The sequence below is a fragment of the Acanthisitta chloris genome, unplaced genomic scaffold (genome assembly GCF_000695815.1).
Source record: "Acanthisitta chloris isolate BGI_N310 unplaced genomic scaffold, ASM69581v1 scaffold5772, whole genome shotgun sequence".
In the NCBI taxonomy this organism is placed as follows: Eukaryota; Metazoa; Chordata; class Aves; order Passeriformes; family Acanthisittidae; genus Acanthisitta; species Acanthisitta chloris.
This window is the reverse complement of record NW_008660938.1, coordinates 78,546-82,194: the sequence shown is the minus strand read 5'-3', so window position 1 is coordinate 82,194 and position 3,649 is coordinate 78,546. Positions and strand designations below refer to the sequence as shown.

The following is a 3,649-nucleotide window of genomic DNA, read 5'->3' as shown; positions in this document are numbered from 1 at the left end:
CTTCCACTAGACCAGGTTGCTCCAAGCCCCATCCAACCTGGCCTGGAACACTCCCAGGGATGGGGCAGACACAGCTTCTCTGGGCAACCTGTGCCAGTGCCTCACCACTGTCAAAGCCAAGAATTCCTTCCTCGTGTCTCATCTAAAACTACTTTCTTTCACTTTAAAGCCGTTTCCCCTATTCCGGTCACTCCATGTCCTTGTCCAAAGTCCCTCTTCAGCTCCCTTGGAGCCCCTTTAGGCATTGGAAGGAGCCCTAAGGGTCTCCCTGGAGCTTCTCTTCTCCAATCTGAAGATCCCCAGGTCTCCGAGCCTGTCTCCATGGCAGAGGTGCTGCAGTGCTCTAATCATCTTCATGACCTTCTCTGGACTCACTCCAGCAGGTCCATGTTCTTCTTGTGCTGGGGACCCCAGAGCTGGAGGTAGCACTGCACGTGGGTCTCACCTGAGTGCAGCAGAGGGGCAGAATCTCTCCCTCACCTGCTGCCCATGCTGTGGGGATGAGTCCAGGATCCTTTTGACTGTCTGGGCCAACCTTCCTTATCTGCTCCAGGAGTGTCACGCTGTTCAGTAGCCGCTGTAATCTCCCTTTTTTTATTTATCTTTGGTGGCTGAGGTCACGTTTCCAGTGGGTCTCAGTGCTTCAGGCTGACGTCGGCTCCTGGCGAGCGGTGCGAGGGGCTCGGCGTCACCCCGCGGCCGTGCGTCACCCCTGTAACGGGAGCTCGGGGGCTCTGCGTCCGTGTCAAGGTTATTCCAGCTGAGCTTGGCCAACAGCTGCCTGACAGAGAGAACAGCTCCAGCCCAGCTACCTTGGCACATCCACCATGCCAAGGGACACCGAGAGGGAGGCAGCGTCCCAGGTTTGGGCTCTCCGAACCAGAAGAATTGCCAGCAGGGGACGTGTAGTGAACTTGGGCTATCCAGGCAGCGGTGTTTGTGGTTGGGTTGAGAGTGTTCCTTAGTTTTGGTGGCTTGAGCACTCCCAGTGTGGTGATCTGGTGGACTTTTCCACGTGGCACCAGTTGGGCACCAGGGACTAAGGCTTTCCTATGGGCAGAGTGGCATGTGCTTCATCTTCTGGATGCCCAAGGAAGGTGCTGTCTTTCCCCTCAAGCTCTTCTTGATACAGCTGGAAAAAGTAGAGCATCCCAATCCATAAGCCATTCTCCAGGTCTGAAGCAGAAACTCTGGGTTTTGGAGCCAAATGTGAGTTGAGAACTTTGAAGTCAGTGCACTGGTGTGGACCATGTGTCTGAGGATATGGCTGGGAATCTGCAAGATCCTGTGCCTTAGAAAATACTTTAATTTTCTTCAAAAGAAGAAAGTTTGGGATTCTTTGATTGACTTCCGTGGAGGAGCATCCTGTGGCATCTCAGCAGCTGTGCAGCCCCCAGAAATCCTGAGGGAGATCTGGGCTTTGATTCTGACCTTTTTCTTCTCACTCTCTCCCATTTTCTCTGAAGCCTTCTGTGGGATTTTCCAGACTGAACCCATGACTTCCTTATCTCTCTTATCACCATGACATTCTATTAATATCTCCTTTAGAGAAACCACAGGTTTCTATAAACATATTTTTGACTTTAATGTGAGCAACAGGTGTTACTGCTTATGTAACACCTTGGAAACCTCACAGAGGAGCAGCAGCTGGGAGTTAACTCCCTAGAGGGTATTTTATGAGTCTGTGTTGGGTTTTTTTTTCCCCTCTTTTCCCTCTCCCTGTGCTTTAATCTTCTTAGAACCCCTTGAATTTTCCTGCTACCCCAGGCAGATTATTGCTTTATGTTGGAACACGTGTTTGCTTGATACTAATCCTTGCACTGATGCTAATTAGTTTCCCCCCTGTCCTTCAGTGATGACCTGAGGTTGTGAGGCTCTGGGAGTTCAAGGAGCTGCTTGCACACCTTCAGAGCCCTCTCCCTGCCTACCTCAAACTTCCACGCATTACAAAATCAAGCAGAGGGGAATGAAGTGATATCCCTGGCGGCTGCTGCTGCTGCTACTCTCACACGCACATGCTTTTTTTTTTCCCCTCTTTTTTTTTTTTAAGGTGTGGGACAACTCCTACTCTGTGCCAGGTTTTGATTGGCTTTCCAAAGAGGCAGTGTCCTATAAATTGCCTTCTCTGCTCTGCTTCTGTCTTATCACCAGCTGAGGGACAGGTGAGTACAGAAAAGGGAAAATTCCAGCAGCAATTCCATTGCTTAATCCTTAGTGTTAGCGTTGGTTATTAATTGGAATTAGTGGGGTGGGGGAAACTGCTTTGATGTTTCATGATAAAACTTCATTGCTTTACTGACAGTTCTTAATATCAGTCTGAGTCGATGAGTAAAAGCAGTGACTGAGAAACTGGTCAGAAGGTAATGTGGGGGGGGTTGGAAATATATAATGGAGTGTTTTATGTTGGAAAGGACCTTAAAGCTTATCTCATTGCAACTCCCCTGCCATGGTCAGAGACACTTTCCACTATAAATGATATATATATTTTACATATAATTTTTTTTCTCTTCAGTTCCTAGTGGAACAGAACTATTTCTCTTTGGGATAGTAAGAAATAAAAGCCTATCAAAAATTTAAGTGATTTTACATCAATGAAACGAATATTTTTTGTGTTCGAAGCTGGTAATTACTCTGGAAGTTATTTAAAGTGGGAAATGCAGATCTAGCAGAATGAGCTTTTCTCATGTTGCTCTCATGAGTTAATCCCAGTGTCGGGGCTGCCTTTATCTCTTTGGGGAAGGGGTTTTAAGGCATAATATTAATTTCTTTATATGTCTGTGCATTTGTTGGAATTTAATAGCCAGGCACACCATTTTTTTTCCCCTTCCGATTTGAAATAGAACTAAATGTCATCAGTAGGATTTTTGCAGGCTGCTGTGCTGTTTGGCTGTTTCAGTGTCTGGTATAAAATTAATTTACTGTTCTTCTTAGTCAGCCTAGACGTGTAATTCTCAGCTTAAGCCTTTGTGGTTCCACTCCAGGTATCTTAGAAAAAAACTCGTCTAGTCAGTGGGAAACCAATTTATTCCCAGTGTGGCATTTTTAGTAGCAACTAACTTTAGTTTATACTTTGTTTGTAGAGCTCAAAATGCCTTTGCATGTACTTTAAGTGGGTGTTTCTTGTGACAGAGACTAGTGAGTGTCTTAGTGCTGTAGGGTTTTATTTTCCCATCCTGAAATGAGAAGAGATTATCACGAGAGCCTGTTGCCTGGGTCCATGTCCAGGTGGATTTGAATATTTCCAGGGATGGAAATGCCATACCTCTCTGGCTGTCTCAGACTGTCTTTTTGATCAGTTACTTTTAATAATGCACTTTTTGCATGTCTTGTTATCTTATTAGACAAGGATAATATATTATTATTATATATGCAATATAGCATTAGTTTAGCAAATCTTCTGTATTTGAATAACAAAACCTCCTCAAGTACCAGAAAATTCTGAGCCTGGTGAGCTGAGAAGGGAAAGGAACACCCACATTAGTTACTTTGCTTTTGTCTGAATTGGAAAATCTGGAATTCAGCTGCAGCAATTAGCTGCTGTAATTTCTTCTTGTGGCTTTCCTTCTCCCTGTCTCTGCTTTTAGATTATATTTCCTCAAGAAAGGAGTTGACAGGGTAGTCTCATCATGGTCTGAAACATGTTTTAATC

General features: G+C 45.3%; 1 protein-coding gene across 1 annotated transcript in view; it reads left to right on the top strand.

Moving 5' to 3' along the window:
* Window positions 1-2,150: 2,150 nt before the first annotated feature.
* Window positions 2,151-3,649, top strand: part of LOC103797787 (L-threonine 3-dehydrogenase, mitochondrial-like) — an 8,286-nt gene continuing 6,787 nt past the window's right edge. Inside the window, exon 1 of the mRNA XM_009070018.1 lies at window positions 2,151-2,162. The gene's annotated coding sequence lies outside the window, so the exon portion shown is untranslated. The remainder of the gene's footprint in view (window positions 2,163-3,649) is intronic.